Source organism: Gopherus flavomarginatus, chromosome 2, assembly GCF_025201925.1.
Source record: "Gopherus flavomarginatus isolate rGopFla2 chromosome 2, rGopFla2.mat.asm, whole genome shotgun sequence".
Lineage (NCBI taxonomy): Eukaryota > Metazoa > Chordata > Testudines > Testudinidae > Gopherus > Gopherus flavomarginatus.
Window position 1 is genome coordinate 83389363 of NC_066618.1, and position 20492 is coordinate 83409854.

At 42.2% G+C, this 20492-nt stretch overlaps 1 protein-coding gene across 1 annotated transcript in view; it reads right to left on the minus strand.

Moving 5' to 3' along the window:
* LIMD1 (LIM domain containing 1) overlaps positions 1-20492 on the minus strand; it is a 57756-nt gene that overhangs the window by 18022 nt on the left and 19242 nt on the right. The gene's annotated exons all lie outside the window — the stretch shown is intronic.

The window sequence follows — 20492 nt, forward strand, 5'->3', positions numbered from 1 at the left end:
CACCATGTATGTACTAAGTGAGGAAATCAAATGCTTTGTAAAGAGTTCAAGGTCCATGGACCTATTGAGGTCCATGGAAATTTTGCGGATGACTTCAACTCGGCCAGGATTTCACCCTTTGTCTTTAGGGCTCAATCTGGAGGAGAGCGAAGAATATTACAGCCACATTTCTTGAAAAGTCAGCCACTGTTTGCACATGCAGCAGCCAATTTTATTAGGAGCATAAACAAGTAACAAGTGCATTTTAAGGGACTAGCTCTGATATAAGAACCACCATGTAATAGGGTTTTCTGTCACACTTAAGGACAACTGAGTTACGATAGGGTTTTTCTGTCAGGTGGGATGGGAAAGCACAGCTTGATAACTACGTTAGGGAATTATGTTCCAGTTTAGCTCTTAGCCTGGGCCCAAAAGACTGTTCAGCATGGCCAAATAGTTTCAGACACCCTCCACAGAAAAACAGATATTATGTTTCAAAATTCCTCTGAGCAGTAGCCTGTTGAACTACAGTGTTTGTTTGTTTGTTGGGGGGGGGGGGAGTGCATGCTTGCACGCAACACACATTTATGTGAGCAAACACGAGTGTGCACTCTGGGTATAAGCAAAATTTAATGATGTAGCTCATTTTGACAATTTGACTCTCCAGATCAACTAGCATGGAGCATATAAACATATGCACTATAGCAGACTTCAAGGCCAGTGAAAGTTGCAATATATGTAGCATGGGACATTATGAAACAATGACCCGTCAATCCGCTGCTATGATTCCTTAAAAAGCAGTCTCTGTTGACTGGAAGACCAACCCACTAAAAACCCCAACCTTCTCCTAGTGTTAACATTGTCCCTGCATACAGCAGTCACAGACAAACCCACAGCTGCCTTGCAGAGGTGCACTGGGGATGAAACAGATGGTGGTGCAGGGAGCTCCCTTGCTCCTTAGCCTATGTTTGCAAGATGTGGTCATAATGCTGCAGGTGGTGGAGACAGAGGTGCCAGCATAGCCACTGGAGCTACACAAGGGGGAGCTGCAGAAACTGTTTAAGAGGGGATTTGGTCTTGGTCCCCCACCAGGACCCACTCAGTTCTGAGAGGGCAGCACTGGTGAGAACACACACTACATCAGTTGTACAGATGCAGCAAAAGCTGCTGCTCAGTGTGCTCTCTCCAGCTCCTTGGCAGCATTTTGCATAGGCAGACATGCCTCCTTCCAAGCCACTCCAGCACTCCACCTCCATCACACGCAATACGGGTTCCAAGAGCAGTTCTCTGGTCCATTATTTTTAAAACATCCTCAGTAAATCATGAATCTTTCTAAGCAAACCTGTCCCAGAAAACAAAATACAGAACAGCAGCATAGGCTTGCAATCCTTCATCAGCCCAATAAGACCCCAGAGAGAAGGATGGCATAATCAGTGGTTGTGTCTACATGCAGGCTGGTACCCAACTAACTAAATGAGCTTTAATCTACACCATGTGCTATGCTGGTGCAAGTCTGTGTGTGGACACCCTTATTTCAGGACAAAAGTGCCCAGTTTCTGTTGCGTTTAAGCTGATATTTTACTGAGTTAAGCAAAATCAAAATAGAACACTCATTCCACATTAAGAATGCCCATACTCTGACTTATACTGAAATAAGACAAGGTGTAGATTACAACCAATTCAGTCATTTGGGTGCCAGTTTGTGTTGAGATCTGTCCTACGCAAGCACTGATTTTGATGGTGGGTTTGGTCAGTGGGGAGATGAGGAACGGAATAGAGCTGTAATGAGACAATACTTCAGCTACTGTTGATTATTTAGAATGTGATTGCCAAGTAGCTTCATGAGCAATTTAACAAGAGGCCAAAACAAGCAGTCCTTACTCAGAATAATTGCCCACTGATTTCAACAGCAGTTTTGCCAGAGTATAGGTGTCAGGTTTGGACGTACACAGTTAATTACAAAACAAGAATTGAAACATTCAATTTAAAAAAATAAGTTACAAGCTAGCACACACAGTAGTATAGCAAAACGTGCAAATGTTCAAATGACTATCCTGCTGTATCAGATGTATCTCCGTAAAGACAGCTTGAGGAGGAGGAGGGGAAAAGGCAGTAAAACTGCGCCTGGTTTTGGATGAAGGCCCTGACCCGTGTGCGAGCGATACCCATTGGGACAGAGGGACACAGGTTGAATTGCTGCCACAGAAATTCTTTGACAATGACAAAAAGCATTTTACAGGCATCGTCCGCTGTGTGTATTTTTAACCCCCTGACATTTGCAGTCAAGATTTACTACAGCAATCCCCAGTGGGGTGATCACAGTTAATGTTCTGTGTCAATGTTTTCTTTATAAGTTCATTTAGCAGCATGATAAGCCCCTTTGCAAGGTATTTATAATTTGGTTGTCAAAATTTGAAGTAGATAGATGCACAAGAGGTGCTACTCCCATGAACGCTTTACAGGAAAATAAAATCAATTTTTTTTTTTTTGCTTTTGGGGAAGGGATGGGGTGATTATTTTATTTTTAGCTTCTCTCTCGCTTCACACAAACCTTCTTTTTCTCCAAACATTTGGCAGACTTCGAATGTGAAATTTTTCAAAAGTGACTACATAAATTGCACACACAAAAACATCCATGCAGGAATTGCATGCATGGAACCCCCACATGTACACACAAATCAGGGAACTGCATATGCAAATAAGGCAGACTATTTACTGACTTCTACCACTCTTGTCATCGAAGGACCTAAGCACCTTACAAACGTGAATGGATTTATCCTCACAACATCCTTGTGAGGTAGGGAAGTATTCCCATTTAACATATACACAGAGACTGACTTCTCCAGCATCTCCCAGGAAATCTATGGTGGAGCTAGGAATTGAAATATCTCTGGTCCCAGGCCAGTGCCTTAAACCACAAGGTTACCCATCCTCCCTGCTGCTTGTTTTGTGTATACAAGTGTAAGACTCTGGTGCCTGGAAAAAATGCACATGCGCAATAGAAACCATAGATATACCAGAAGCACACAACAGGTCTAATAGACAGAACTCATATGCCCACATTTAAATATTTGACTCTTACTTCTTAGAAGTAGGACTGTCAAGTAATTGACAGTGCTGTTAAACAATAGAATACCACTAATTTAAATATTTATGGATGTTTTCTACATTTTCAAATATATTAATTTCAATTACAACACAGAATATAAAGTGTACAGTGCTCACTTTATATTTATTTATAATTATGAATATTTGCCCTGTACAAAATAAATAGTATTTTTTAATTCACCTAATACAAGTATTGTAGTGCAAGCTCTTTATCATAGAAGATAAACTTACAAATGTAGAATTATGTACAAAAAATAACTGCATTCAAAAATAAATCAATGTAAAACTTTAGAGCCTACAAGTCCACTCAGTCCTACTTCAGCCAATCGCTCAGATAAACAGGTTTGGTTACAATTTGCAGGAGATAATGCTGCCCATGTCTTGTTTAAAATGTCATCTGAAAGTGAGAACAGGCCTTCGCATGGCACTGTTGTAGCCAGCATCGTAAGATATTTATGTGCCAGATGCGCTAAAGATTCATATGTACCTTTATGCTTCAACCACCACTCCAGAGGACATGAGTCCATGCTGATGACGGGTTCTGCTTGATAATGATCCAAAGCAGAGTGGACAGATGCATGTTCATTTTTATTATCTGAGTCAGATACCACCAGCAACAGGTGTAAGGTGGGTAAAACAGGGCAGGAGACATACAATTCTCCCCCATGGAGTTCAATCACAAATTTAATTAATGCATTATTTTTTTTAATGAGCAACATCAGCATGGAAGCATGTCTTCTGGAATGGTGGCCGAAGCATGAAGGGGCATATGAATGTTTAGCATATCTGGCACGTAAATACCTTGCAATGCCAGCTACAAAAGTGCCATGCAAACACCTGTTCTCACTTTCAGGTGATACTGTAAATAAGAAGCAGGCAGCAATATCTCCTGTAAATGTAAACAAACTTGTTTGTTTTGGTGACTGGCTGAACAAGTAGGACAACTGAGGGGACTTGTAAGCTCTAAAGTTTTACCTTGTATTGTTTTTGAGTGCAGTTATGTAACAAAAAAATCTACATTTGTAAGTTACACCTTCATGATAAAAGAGATTGCACTACAGTACTTGTATTAGGTGAATTGAAAAACACTATTTATTTTATTTTTCAGTGCAAATATTTGTAATAAAAACAATAAAGTGAGCACTGTACACTTTGTATTCTGTGTTGTAGTTGAAATCAATATATTTGAAAATGTAGAAAAACATCCAAAACATTTAATACATTTCCATTTGTATTCTATTGTTTAACGTGAGATTGAAATTAATTTTTTTTAACGACGATTAATTTTTTTTAGTTAATCATGTGAGTTAACTGTGATTAATCGACAGCCTTACTTAGAAGGCTTTAATTTTATTTTACTGAATCAACGTATTGTGGTCTGTAAGTAGCAAGAATAGTATGCAAACCTCAATTAAAGCAAAGCTTTTCAAAAAGTTACACTCTTGGGTCCTCCTCGTGCACCTCAGCACAAGGGTCTTGTGCAGCACAAGCCCCACTAAAGTCATTTCAGCAAGTGGTAGGATCAGGGCCTTATACAGTAGAACCTCAGAGTTACGAACTGACCGGTCAACCACACACTTCATTTGGAATCAGAAATACACAATCAGTCAGCAACAGAGACACGCCTCCCCTCCCTCCCCCCCAAAAAAGGCAAATATAGCACAACACTGTGTTAAATGTAAACTACTAAAAATATAAAGGGAAAGGTTAAAAAAAATTGACAAAGTAAGGAAACTGTTTCTGTGCTTGTTTCATTTAAATTAAGATGGTTAAAAGCAGCATTTTTCTTCTGCATAGTGTGACAGACCCAAACCAGTAGGGTACAGGAGTCTGGTAGAGGGCAAATATACTGGTCACTGGATGAGTAGTTTTCTGTTCCCTAGGGCCTGGTCCACACTACAGCGTTTAAATCGATTTAACGCTGTACCCGTCCACACTACAAGGCACTTAAAATCAATTTTAAGGGGTCTTAAAATCGATTTCTGTACTCCTGCTCAACGAGAGGAGTAACCCTAAAATCAATATTACTATATCGATTTAGGGTTAGTGTGGACGGAAATTGAAGTTATTGGTCCCATTCTTTTACTGAGCTACCCAGAGTGCACCGCTCCGGAAATCGATGGTAGCCTGGGACCATGGACGCACACCACCGAAGTAATGTGCCCTAGTGTGGACACGTAAAATCGATTTTATAAAACCTGTTTTATAAAATCGATTTTATTAATTTCGATTTTACTCTGTAGTGTGGACGTGGCCTGAGTGACCAGAACAGGGGCTGCACTAGAGTAATCAGAAACCTGCTAGAACCAATTAAGGCAGACAGGCTGATTAGAACACCTGCAGCCAATCAAGGCAGGCTAATCAGGGCACCTGGGTTTAAAAAGGCGCTCACTCCAGTCAAGGAGGGGGAGCCGGAGCCGGAGCCATGCAGTGTGTGTGAGGAGCTGGGAGCAAGAGGTGCAAGTTGCTAAGAGTGAGAGAGTGTGCTGCTGGAGGATTAGGGAGTACAAGCATTTTCAGACACCAGGAGAAAGGTCCTGTGGTGAGGATAAAGAAGGCGTTTGGAGGAGGCCAGGGGGAAGTGGGCCAGGGAGGTGTAGCTGTCATGCAGCTGTTACTGGAGGCTGCAATCCACAGGTGATATTGTAAATAAGAAGCAGGCAACAATATCTCCTGTAAATGTAAACAAACTTGTTTGTTTTGGTGACTGGCTGAACAAGAAGTAGGACTGAGGGGACTTGTAAGCTCTAAAGTTTTACATTGTATTGTTTTTGACAGCTGCAATCCACAGGGCCCTAGGCTGGAACCCAGAGTAGAGGGCGGGCCCGGGTTCCCCTCAAACCTCCCAACTCCTGATCAGACACAGGAGAAGTTGACCCATGAGAAGATCACTGAGGTGAGCAAATCTGCCAATAAGTGCAGGACCCACCAAGGTAGAGGAGGAACTTTGTCACAACAGTAAAGTTTCAAAGCTGTATTAAGTCAACGTTCAGTTGTAAGTTTTTGAAAGTACAACTACAACCTTTTGCTCAGACTTATCAACATTTCAGAGTTATGAACAACCTCCATTCCTGAGCTGTTAGTAACTCTGAGGTTCTGCAACATACTATATCAATGCTTCTCAACTTCTCCAGACTACTGTACCCCTTTCAGGAGGCAGATCTGTCTTGTGCACCCCAAGTTTCACCTCACTTAAACTACTTGCTTATAAAATCAGACATAAAAATACAAAAGTGTCACAGCACACTATTACTGAAAAATTGCTTACTTTCTCGTTTTTACCATACAATTATAAAATAAATCACAACCTCCCCTCCCCCGGTTAAGAAATACTGATATAGTATACAGAGCAGTATAAACAAGTCATTGTGTGCATGACATTTCAGTTTGTACACACTTCTCTAGTACTTTTCACGTATCCTGTTGTAAAACTAGGCAAATATCTAGATGAATTGATGTACCCCTGGTTGAGAACCACTGTATTACATCTTAAAACGGACATCAGTTCAAGAGGTCAGAAAACTGGATGTAATTTTTCATTCCAACTGTTTCTTTTAAAAATCCGTGTCTCAAATACTGTGGAGATTCCATTGGTATGATTGCTGAAAAGATGCCTTTGCTTGCCCATTAGAATATTTAACTCATGGGTTGTCACTTTGAAAACTAAATACTATAATGAGCTTTGGCTTGAACTGCTGGCTCCTGGCAATATTTCACCATCACTTTGCTCGGTTATTGATAAAAATGTAGTAGACAATTAAAATATTTCCACACCTCTACCATCCCATCTCTGGCAGTTATTACAGGATTTCTCAGTCCTACCCATAAGAGCTTTGATCCTCATACCTCTATGTATTCATCTGTCCTATCTAGGATATCTAATCCATTTAGCTATGGGACCGATCAGATGACTGCCACCATGCTATTTAAGCACTGCATCAGTACTACTTATAACTGTGTCAGTAGTATCTTTATGCTCAAACAAGCACTCTTTGTTCTGCAATTGGTAGTTACCATACAGTCAGGCTGAACTTCCAGGATGCTAACGCTCTTTGGCCACTATAATCTCACATTATGGATCTTGCACTTTAAAGTTTACATCTTTATAAAACTCTGAATTGCCTACTGCTCCCACAGAGGCCAATTGGAGATTTGCCCTAGACCTCCGTAGAAGCTGGATTGAACTCTGAGAGTTTAATTTTGTCCAAAGGCTTTTAAAATTGGTTTCTCATTCATTGGCATCAGTGGCTATGATGGTTTAAAAGGAAACCAGGATTACAAGTCCCTGTTCAAAGGTAAAAAGTTATTGTGCACCACAAAAGTTTTCATCTCCATGTGTATAATTAGAAGTCAATCCATCTTAACATAGCTCTACAGTTATAAAACCAACCTTCTGCTGTAATTACGGTTGGCAGATTTTTTTTTTAAAAGCAAAAGATTTAAGTTCATAGAGGCTATAACTTCCTAATTATCCATGTGGCTGGCAGTCTGGAAAATGCCAGCATTCTAAGAATTAAAGAGCCAAGAGCAACGGATGCTCCTTGCTGAGCCTGGGAGCCATGGAGTAAAGCTGCAGTTCCATATTTCCTTTTTTGTTTCCCTCAGTAAAACTCAGATTGTCTGCCTCATTCTGCTCCCTTCATGCCACTCGGGCAGCACAAAGGGAGCACAAACTGGCTGCAAACCTCTAGCTGGAATTCCCCCTGGTCGTACACCGCACTCCCTGCAGCCCCTTGCACAGGGGATGTTTCAGAGGCAGGGAAGCACAATGAGCACCAGCAATCCCCTGTTGACTAATGATACCTTGGGGACCATCACCAGATGCCACAAGCTTAGGGTGACCAGATAGCAAGTGTGAAAAATCAGGACTGTGGGTGGGGGTAATAGGAGCCCATATAAAAAAAGCCCCAAATATCGGGACTGTCCCTATAAAATTGGGACATCTGGTCACCCTACATATGCTACCCACTTTTATGATGCTCTAACCCAGGGATAAGTGGTGTGCCGAATCTTCATTTATTCACTCTGATTTAAGGTTGCACGTGCCAGTAATACATTTTAACACTTTCAGAAGGTCTCTTTAATAAGGCTATAATATATAACTAAACTATTGTTGTATGTAAAGTAAATAAGGTTTTTAAAATGTTTAAGAAACTTCATTTAAAATTAAATTAAAATGCAGAGCTCCGGTGGCCAAGACCCAGGCAGTGTGAGTGTCACTGAAAGTCAGCTCGGCACGCGTGCCATAGGTTGCCTACTCGTGCTCTGACCTGTGCCTCAGGCCAGGCAAAGAATCAGGGAGGATAGCTCCTTTTTAAGGAAAAGAAGGAATGAGAGCAGCAGAATAAAGACAACGGGCTTCAAAAAAGCAGACTTCAACCAACTCAGAGACCTGGTAGGTAAGGTCCTACATGCAGAAAATCTAAGGTAAAAAGAAGTTCTGGAGAGCTGGCAGTTTCTCAAGGAGACAGCATTAGGGCATAACTGCAAACTACCCTGATGCCAAGGAAAGGCAGGAAGAATAGTAAGAGGATATGGATCCATCAGGAGCTCTTTAATAACCTGAAAAGAAAAAAAAAATGCTACAAGAACTTGAAACACATACAAATCACTATAGAGGAATACAAAAGAATAGCATAACAAAATCAGAAAGGCTAAGGATCAAAATGAGTTATATCTAGCACGGGACATAAAAGGCAGTAAGAAGAGGTTCTTCAAATATACTAGGAGCAAGAGAAACAGGAAGGAAGTACAAGTTCTCTATTAAGTGGGAGAGGAGAGCTGATGACAGCAAGGAAGCTGAGGTGTTCTATTTTCTTCAGTCTTCACTAAAAAGGTTAATGTTGACCAGATACTAAAACACAATTAATATTAAACAACAAAGGGGAAGGCATGCAAGCCAAAACAGGGAAAGAATAGTTTAAATAACATTTAGATAAGTTAGATATATTCAAGTCACCAGGGCCTGATGAAATTCATCCTAGGGTACTTAAGGAACAAGCTGAAGCAATCTTGGAACCTTTATAAATTATGTTTGAGAACTCATGGAGGACGGATGAAGTGTCAGAAGACTGGAGAAGGGCAAGCACACTATATTTAAAAAGTGGAACAAGGAGAATCCTGGGAATTACAGGCCAGTTTGCCAAACTTCAGTATCTGGAAAGATTCTAGAACAAATTATTAAACAATCAATTTGTAAGCACCTGGAAGATAATACGGTTATGAGGAATAGCCAGCATGGAACTGTCAAGAACAAATCATGCCAAACCAACCTAATTCCCTTCCTTAGCAAGGTTGTGGGCCAAGTGGATGGGTGGGAAGCAGTAGACATGATATATCTTGATTTTAATAAGGCTTTTGATGCAGTCCCACATGACATTCTCACAGGGAAATGGTCTAGAAGATGAAATTACTATACGGTGGGTGTACAACCAGTTGAAAGACTGTACTCAAAGTGTAGTCATCAATGGTTCGCTATCAAACTGAGAGGGTGTATCTAGTGGGGTCCTCTGTGTGTGTGCGGGGGGGGGGGTCAGTTCTATTCCATATTTTCCTTAATGACTGGATAATGGAATGGCGTGTATTGTTATAAAATATGCAGATGACGCTAAGCTGGGAGGAGTTTCAAACACTTTGGAGGACAGGATTAGTATTCAAAACGAACTTGACAAATTGAAGAAATCAGTCTGAAATCAACAAGATGAAATTCAATAAAGACAAGCGCAAAGTACTTCACTTAGGAAGGAAAAATGAAATAGACAGCTACAAAATGGGGAATAGCTGGCTAGATCAGTGTCTCTCAAATGTGTCCACCAGAGGCTTTTCTTGCAGCCACAGCCTCCTGGGCAGTGACTGGGGGTGGGGGAAAATCAGCAGCTCCTCCCCTTAGGCTGCAAGGAAGGGTTGGGCCCTAACTCCCTCTGGAGCCACAAGCACCAGAGGAACAAATAGCTGGTGTGAATTTCCCACCTTCCTAGGGGCAGTGGGGCTCAGACTTCTGACTTCAGGCCTGGGGCTCTGACCGTGGGGCTTTGGGCTCTGGGTTTTGACTGCACAGTGCCGGGATCCATTTTCCTGGACTCAGCACCCCTGGCCCCTGCTGCTGCCCCCCCCCATCCCCTCACCCATCCACCTCATCACCCCTGGCCCCCGCTGTCTCCCTACCCATCTTCCATCCAGGGCTTAATGTACCCCCCGCCTTGCCAGGGCTGAGTAAGTCTGCTGTGAAAAGTGGTACGTGTATGTTTGTAAACATCACACATCACTGCCTCAGAGCTAGCTAACAAGTCTGCTGTTGTGAAAACATACAAATATCACTTTTCACAGGAGCGGACTTAGCTAGCAAGGCAAAAGAAACAGCAAAAAAAATAAGAACATACAGAACACCTTATTTGTGTTTCTATTCTGTTTAGGTCCAGTAAAGAAGAGCGACAACTTTACATTATTTGTATCATTGAGTCTGCAAATAAGAACCCTACATAAATAACTTACTATGATTTGGACATACATATTTATTTGTTTTTCCTAAATTTATTAAGTATTTTAGGAAAAACTGTCACAGTGGCCACCAGCAAGAGTTAGTGGCTGCACTCTGAGGCCACCAAAAAATTTGTGGTGAGAGCGCTAGATGGTGGTACTGCTGAAAAGGATATGGGGGTTATAGTGGATCACAAATTGAATCTGAGTCAACAGTGTGATGCAGTTGCAAAAAAAAGTTAATATTCTGGACTGTATTAAACAGGAGTGTCATATGTAAGACACAGGAGGTAAGTGTTTCACTCGATTCAGGACTGGTGAGACCTCATCTGGACTTTTGCGTCCAGTTCTGGGAGTCACAATTTAGGAAGGATGTGGACAAACTGGAGAGAGTCCAAAGGAGTACAACAAGAATGATAAAAGGTTTAGAAAACCTGGCCTATGAGGAAAGGTTAACAAAATAGGCATGTTTAGTGTTGAGAAAAGATGACTCGGGGCGGGGAGGCGGCAGCGCGGGGGGGGACGGGGACAACCAGGTAACAGTCTTCAAATATGTTAAGGGTGGCTATAAAGAGGACTGCGATCAGTTGTTCTCCATGGCCACTGAAGGTAGGGCAAGAAGTAATGGACAATCTACAGCGAGAGATTTACGTTAGATATTAGGAAAAACTCTCTAACGGTAAAGGGAGTTAAGCTCTGGAATAGGTTTCCAAGGGAGGTTGTGGAATCCCCATCACTGGAGGTTTTTAAGAACAGGATGAACAAATCTGTCAGGGATAGTTTAGGTTTACTTGGTCCTCCCTCAGCACATGGGGCTGGATTTGGTGACTTCTCAAGGTCCCTTCCAGCCCTACATTTCTATGATAGCTGGCTCCCTCATGGTCCCCAGCTTCTGCGGTGCTCATTGGAGGCTGGATGCAGCAATGAAGATGACCCAGAATACTCAGCTACTATTTCAAATCAGTTCTTAACTAAGGTTACAAGAAAGGTTCCTCTAGAAACCTAAATCTACCCTAAGTCAGGGTGAGCTCAGGGTTCTTTTACCTGGCAGGCATCTCAGCCCAAGTTATGGAGTTTGATGCAGATTTGCTTGAGCTGATAGGCATTTCTGAGAAGAAACTGCCTTATCTTTATGCCACAAGACACTTTTAAAGACATACATACCAATAGTACTTAGCTTGTACATTGCTCCATCTCCTCTCTCATTCAATCACTTGGCTACAAAAAGTGCACTGTAAAAATTGCAAAACTGTGTCTGTCTACTTGGAAAACATTCGGGTCAGCAAAGAATAAAGTGGGAGAAAGGGGTCTGATGCCTCCGAGCACAAACATGCACTCCAGCTGGAGCACAGGGGAACTGAAAAGCAGGAACTGTTTAATTACAACCACAGGTGTGAGACGCAAAAGCAGGAAACCACAACCAGCCACGACACCATAAATAAAGCCTCTTCTCTGCGTATGGCAGATCTCCGCAATAAGCTCCCCAGCTCTACTTTATTTATTTATTTTTAACGGACCCATACACCATATACCCCAATAGCACCGAAGTTTATAGATAAGGCAACTCACACTGGCAACAGAGTATTACCAACTTCAGAATCCCTACTGAGGCACTTTTCTGTACACAACACTCAGGCCATGTCTACATCTAAAATTTTGCAGCGCTGGTTGTTACAGCTGTATTAGTACAGCTGTATAGGGCCAGCGCTGCAGAGTGGCCACACTTACAGCAACCAGCACTGCAAGTGGTGTTAGATGTGGCCACACTGCAGCGCTGTTGGGCGGCTTCAAGGGAGGTTCGGGGAACGCGAGAGCAAACCGCGGGGAAGCTGGTCTCCTTTCCCGGTTTGCTCTCTCGTTCCCCGAACCCCCGAGCAAGCAGGTCTCCTTCCCTGCGGTTTGCAGGGTGGTTCGGCGAACGCGAGAGCAAATCGGGAAAGGAGACCAGCTTCGCCGCGGTTTGCTCTCGCGTTCCCCGAACCCCGAGCAAGCAGGTCTCCTTCCCTGCGGTTTGCAGGGTGGTTCGGCGAACGCGAGAGCAAACCGCGGCGAAGCTGGTCTCCTTCCCCGGTTTGCTCTCGCGTTCGCCGAACCACCCAGCAAACCGCAGGGAAGGAGACCTGCTTGCTCGGGGTTCGGGGAACGCGAGAGCAAACCGGGGAAGGAGACCAGCTTCGCCGCGGTTTGCTCTCGCGTTCCCGGAACCCCCCTGCAAACCGCAGGGAAGGAGACCTGCTTGCTCGGGGTTCGGGGAACGCGAGAGCAAACCGGGGAAGGAGACCAGCTTGATTACCAGAGGCTTCCTCAGGTATGCTGGGATACCTGCTTATTCCACGGAGGTCAAGAAAAGCGCTGGTAAGTGTCTATACTTGATTACCAGCGCTGGATCACCAGCGCTGGATCCTCTACACCCGAGACAAAACGGGAGTACGGCCAGCGCTGCAAACAGGGAGTTGCAGCGCTGGTGGTGCCCTGCAGATGTGTACACCTCCTAAGTTGCAGCGCTGTAACTCCCTCACCAGCGCTGCAACTTTCTGATGTAGACAAGCCCTCAGTCTCTCTCTCTCTCTCTGTTCCCTCCACTGGAGAGATGTTCTGTTCTCCCAACACACCAGAGACACAATGGAACCATGTCTGTGATTCAATACTTAAGGCTGTTTACACAGTTTCCATTATCTCCCTGTGTTCTAACTTTCTTTGGGTGAGAGAGGAGGGGAGGAGCTCCTTTTTCCCTTGACATTCTCATATATCTAGACAGAAAAGAACTGCTCTGAAAACATAAAACGGCCATACTGGGTCAGACCAAAGGTCCACCTAGACCAGTACCCTGTCTTCTGACAGTGGCCAATGCCAGGTGCCCCAAAGGGAATGAACAGAACAGGTAATGATCAAGTGATCCATCCCACTGCCCATTCCCAGCTTCTGGCAAATAGAGGCTAGGGACAGCCTGCCCATCCTGGCTAATAGCCATTAATGGACCTATCTTCTATGAATTGATCTAGTTCTTTTTTGAACCCTGTTATAGTCTTGGCCTTCACAACATCCTCTGGCAAAGAGTTCCACAGGTTAACCTCAAACTTTCCCAGACAGGTCATTTGGGTGAGGAGTTTTTGAGATAGCAAGCTGCAAAGAAACAATTCTCTCTCACTTTTGGGGGAAAATCTTATCTTTCACAACAAAAAAACCCACCACGCACTAGTATTGTTCCAATGGCTTGTAGTAAAAAGTTACAGTTTCATGCCTTTGCCCTCAGTGGAAGTATAACAGGCTATTTTTACTAAGGTTGAGTGGAAACACTGAGTTATTAGAGATCAATTTTTTGGAGTTCCTGAGGGTGTGTGAAGGTCTCTGTGAATACTGAAACTGTAGCTAGAAAATTTATAAATATTCTCAAACTTTTAAAGGAAATTCCTACCCCACAAACCTTATAACAAAGATAAATTTGTAGCTATATCTTCTTTAAACAAGCACACATTACAAGAATATAATTATTTAAAATTAAACATCAGAAAACCTGGAGGTATATTCAATTAAAAGGTTCCAATCTCAGCTTTCATCTTCCCCTAACCATATCTCATATTTAAACTTCAACTGCAGACCACTACCCCTCCCTTCATACGCACACCAGCCACAGAATACACACACACACTTCAGAAAACTCCACACACTGGCCTGTAAGCGTTAAACCCAACCATTACTTATGGGCTGAAGCCCCAGCCTTCTCACGTCCTGGGAGACTGGGCCTATTACTCAATGTAAAAGCCACGTCAAGCCAAGGCCTTCTATATCACTCACCTTAGCAATAGTGCCCTGAAGTCCTTCTGTACCTGCAACTGGCCAAATGGATGGGAGCAGGTTATATCATCATGCAATAAAAGCTGTACTTCTATGATTCATACCCTATGTTTCCTGTGGCACGTGATGGGGATAGGAAGCGGAGAGGGTAAGGGGCAGTTTAAGTTGGGGCTGGAACATTCACTGATATTTCCCCTCCCCCTCAACTATTTCTGATGTTATTTGAATTCCTGCGCTCTGCTGAGGTTCTTTCCGCTTTTTGTTACATTACGTACTATATAGTTTTTGCTTTGGTCATTTTATTAAAAAGATGTCCCTTGATGGAGAGGTTCATTGATGCTTAAAACTTCCCCCTCTGGAGACAGGTACATTTGTAACAACTGGAAGTTAATTTGGTGGTTTTATATGGTCAAATTCAGCCCTGCTATACGCCTCGCACCCAAAGCTGAATTTGGCTCTAGTAGCCTAGTTGCCTTTGGTTCGCATTTTTAAAAACCTCACACATGTACATTTGGTATCACTGGCAGTATGCTCAAGGGAGGCCCAACACTGGATGGACAGGGATGTCGGTCAAGGACCAAGTGCACTGGCAGACCAAGGAAGCTTACAAGTATAATTATTGTTTAGTTGTAATATAGTATTACCTAGAGGTCCCAAGCAAGACCAAGGCCCCTTTGCAATTGGTGCTGTACATGCGGTAGTAAGATAGTTGAAATTAGATAGCCAGGCCAGTGATTCTAAACTAGTGCTAGTAACCTGTCCCCCTTTCACAAACATTATGTTCATCCCAGGTTTTAAAAAGAGATAAACAGAATCAAATTCTGCCATTTGATAAAGACATACTAGTCTTGTTCCGTTCCAATAGAAGATCTGATCTTTGACCCTCATTTTGGATTTTCTGCTTTGATCTACTATTTGATCATCTCTCCACCCCACCACCAGTTTTCAGTTGACTTCTTTCCTCTCCTACAATTTCCATTACTCATTTTTTGTGCATGCTTTTTACTTTTTTTGTCTTCTTATTTCCTCTGAGGACCTCGGAACTCATACAGCTCAAATCTGAGAGCACATTCTAAAATGTGTCAGCAATGGTAATGAGGGACCAGAGCTAGAAGGGTCTGTGGACCCATAAAACTATACCCATCAAATTTATGGCACATCAGGGTTTAAAAGCACTAAACTTACGCAATAGGTTAGAGAAACGAACACACACACACACACACACACACACACACACACAAACACAATCATAGTGAAATATTTTTCAAATCCCTACTTATTACCTGGAAATACCCTCTTTTTTTTTTCTTGAGTATACACAGCACAAACTGTATGTGCATAGATATTTTTCATACAATCGGAGTAACTATTGCACGGCAGCTGCATAGCAGGCTGAATGGTTAATGTTTAACAAACTGATGACTGAGAATGTTTGGTCTATAGACTAAAAACAACAAGCAAGCAGACACCATGAGCATGCAGGAAATGGCTGTATTTTTGACATACCTCCACAGGTTTAATGTAATGCAGATACATATACTGAACAAAAAACTGCCTGCCTAAAGGTTTATGGGCTTTATCCACTAAGAACTATTCTGTTTGCACACATGTTCTTGTATCAATGAACTGAATGTGCTAGTTTGTGCCAAAGTAATCAATCATTCTAAATCTGTTGGTTTTAACCTCAAAGCCAAATTTTCTCTATACTAGTCCAGTGTCTCAGATCAAGTTGCTGATTTTTTTTCTGCCAACTGACCCTTGTAATGTGTACATACCCCATCCAACCGCTTTCCCACATCATTTCTCACTGACCACAATGCCAGTATATCAGGAAATAGGACTTAGTAAAATCAGCATTGTGAAATATCTTAGGTTTATTCTTTTCTTGGTAAAGCTCTATGAGTCTTTCATGTCCGGGAAACCAAAAAGCATTTGGACAGAAATCCAGCCATGAGCAAAATTAGACATCATTGCTAAAATGAAACTTATGAGACAGCAAATATAACTATCTGGAATTTTGGCTGACAAATGAGCTTTATCATAATAAGCAATTCTATTTATTTAATTTATTTTAGTGCAGAGATTCAGCATTCCATCTCAGCAGAATTTTAGGACTGAGACCATGGACAATCTTGACTTCTCGATGACAGTTTTTACTGGATGTTGTCCAAGATGAACTCCACTTGACCTTACAGACAGTCTAACGTCTTTCTGTTCAGAGAGAAGCCAGATTCTCTACATACACTGTGCAAACACATGGTTTGCAGCTAGACAGACAATATGGTCCTGCCAAACATTTATTTTATTGGCATTTGAAAGTTTCCTACAGTCTACTGCAGTGGAACGATGGTATGGTGCAGAGTGTGCGGGAAGGCATACATTATCCCTGTCTTGATGACAAAGCTATACTTCTTTAATCTGAATTGTGGTCAACAGAGTGAATAATGGACAGAAATAGTTTAATCTGCACCATTACAGGCCAGGGACCAGAACAGAAAGGGGAAAAAAGCCCTTATAGGTACATTTTACCAATAACAACTGCAAGGCAAGACAGGACAAAGCAAACCATCTGAAATATCAATTAAGAGAGTGCAATCCACAGAGGCCTGCTTCAGAAACAGAATTCAGCAAAACTTGTGCGAACCCTCAGAATCCCAGGCATACCAACAAAACATACAGCTAAAGACGACACCTCATCACTCCAATATGTGAGCATGCTAAGAAAGTTATTGATGAAGTAGCTCTTTGTGCCTACATTTTGGTGCCAAAGACATCTTCTTTAAGGGTATCTCTACAAAGCAGCTGGAGGTATAATTCCCAGCATGGGCAGATAGCTCAGCTTGACCTAGCACACTAAAAATAGCAGTGTGGCTGCAGTGGCACAGGTGGTGGCTCCAGCTTGCTGCCAGAATACATACCCAGGGGGTCAGGTGGGATTGAATTTGGGCAGGTAGATACCTTCAGCATGCTAGCTCAAACAGAGTTAGTGCTCCTATGTCTACTTGAGCACTGAGCTGGAAATTACACTTTAGAACTGCTTTGTAGACATTTTCTAAATGTGAATTTCTTCCAGTTAAGTTTGCTTGGCAGCTTTGATGTTTGTAGGATGTGTGCGTGTGTGAACAAGCCTTCTCTGAGGGCCTGCTTCCAAGAGTTCCCCTTAAATACCATTACTACACCCAACCCTGCAAACACTAGAGCATATATATAATTATATTCATGCGAGTTGTCCAAGCGAATGCTATTTAAGTGAGCACAGCATACAGCACTGACGTTTTACTGAGTAAGTGCTATACTGTATAAAATGAGCCACATTGTACTCTCTCTTACATTTGTGTAAATCCAGGATAACTCCACTGAAGTCACTGGTCAAACTCCAGATTTATACAAGTGAAACTGGGGATGCAATCTGGGTCAGTGGGGTCTGATCCTGCTCCCCTGGAAGTCCATAAGGGTTTTGCCATAGACTTCAATGGGAGCAGGAACAGGCCAATCTTGTGCTTCTAGAATGACTAAGAACACATGATTAATGTCTATATTTGGTGATGCAAAGGCCTTTGCAAATCTCTTCAACTTTTTATTGATTCTAAAATAATTCTCAGTAATGCACACAAAAATACTAATAAACAAACATCAAAACAAACATGACAAAATAGAGCTAATGCTTCTGAATTAAAATGAGTGTTAAGACAGGAAAGAGAATGGAACTACCTTAGCAACAACATGTAACGTTTCAAATGTGTTTCCTTTCCTCCCTTACAACAAATCAGCTAGTGAAGCAGTTACTTTGACCGACAAAGCATGTCCAGTTTTGTTTGTTTGCTGATGACGAGCATGAAAGGAAAGAATCAAACACCTCCCAAAGGTATAATAAAGACTCTAAAAAACAATAAAAAAAATAAAATAGAGAGAGAGAGAGAGAGAGAGAGATTGAGAGAGAAAAAAAATGTCACACCTACGGCAAGCAACCAAGCAGTAAGAATTTACTGAAATTCTATCCAGTGTGGGCAGCTGAAAGAAAATGAACCAGATTCACCCTGGTACTCGTGAGGCTGGATAGCAACTTTTCACCCAGAGGAAAGGCAGACAGTGGAACCCACGGCCCCCCAGCCTCAGGGTTTACACTGGGTGGGGGCCTACATTCCAGGTCTCCTACCAGCAGAGGTTCCCTTATTGTTGTGCTGATTCAGCACATCTTCCATCTGGCCCAGCCCTTCCTGGTTCCATTTGCTTTGTGGGGTACTATGGCTAGCTCTCTCCAGCAGAGCAAGTATCACAGGCAGCTTGTGTCATTATGTCTATCACCAATGGGCATGGCCCTCCATTTGACTTCCAACAGTTTGTGCTAGCAGAACCAAGGGGTGAATCTGGCTGAATAACTAAGGGACACAGCTTTCTCACTCTGTGGGCCTATCACTAACTCCCATGAATGGTAGCTACAGCTCCAAGCACATGGACAGCGGAACAGACCCCTACCCAAGGCCAATGCTGCCTATCTACTAGTGCAGAATTATACGCGCAGAATAGGCCAAATTCTGCTCTCAACCAATGGGGATGCACTGGTGTAACTGAGGAAAGGATTAGGCTCACCACGTGCAAATCATACATCACAGGCAACTACAGGCCTATGTCAGCTGATTGTATCTAATTATAACATCTGACATAAAGCAATCCGGCTAAAACAGGAATGCCAGTCTATTACATTTCCTAGTATAAGCAAATGGATTTCTGGAGGTCTGTTACACTCCCCATTTCTGACATTAGTCAGGACGTGTTTCCTGCAGTGCATTGAGTTCTAGTATGAAAATAAAAGTTTCTATCCGCTTGCTGAAGCAAATGAACAGCTACTGGCTGCACAACATGTGAAAATGTGGAATTATGGATTTGATGCCCCTGTTCTCCCCACATGCTGAAATTTATTTTCGTGAGGGCTCCCACTGGTAGCTTTCGATATGAAATCCTTTGCACTGATTCCTGTCCAGGGTGAGACTTTGGCTACAGGATCAGCAGTTGAAGCAAATAGTCACTCTTACAGTCAAGAGGGACAAAAGCAAGCCCACCCTGCAGCACGTTTGGAAAATGGCTTAACCCTGATTCCTGTTTCCACTGGGCTGGAACAGATGTAAACAAACAGAAATAACTATTTTTAAGCCTTTAATGCCAGTCTCCTTATAAATAGGATACAAGTAACTGTAAAAAGATGATATAATGTCTATATTTATTGAGCAACAGTTGCACAGTGATAATTTTGGAAGCTCAGGACAGCCAGACCTCACTATTGAATTATTTTTAACAGGAGCCTAGGATGGAATGGAGGTTTGGGTTCCACTGGCAAAGCTCTGGCAGGGGGCTATGAACAGGTATTGCAGAGGATTCCAAATAAACTGAGAATAGGAGGTGAAAGAGGAAGAAGCTGCTTTCTGAATGTTCTAAAAATAGATGTCATCTGTATTCATATCTTTGATCATATGACAGGGGAACAGTCTATAAATAAAAATGTAAGTGAGCAATGCAGTAAGTTTTTAACAGTTGTTCAATGGGCACAGTTTAAGTTTCAACTATTATTAAACAACATGTATACAGCTCTGTAAATTTACCTCACACTTCACAGCTATAGATAAGACATTCCCTGCAGCCTTATTGAGCTTACAATTCTTAATGCAACAGAGGAAGAAATCCTTATATTGGAAAATAAAACTCCAGCTATGCACACACACTGTGTGGTTTTTACTATTGCAAAATACACCATAAGGAGCTACATTTCTAAAGACATACTAACAGCTACAGGGAGATATAACGTACAGAGCACAGGCTTTAGAATCAAGAGAACGGTGCTAGTCCTAGCTTTGCCATAGACTTCCTGTGTGTTCATGGGAAAGTCATTTAGTCTTTCTGGGCCTGTTTCTCCATCGGTGAAATGGAGCTAATACAAATTACGAGGCCGATCAATTAATCGCAGTAAACTCACATGATTAACTAAAAAAATTAACTGCGATTAATCGCCGTTAAACAATAGAATACCAATTGAAATGTATTAAATATTTTTGGATGTTTTTCTACATTTTCAAATGTATTGATTTCTGTTACAACACAGAATACAAAGTGTACAGTGCTCACTTTATATTATCAGGGCT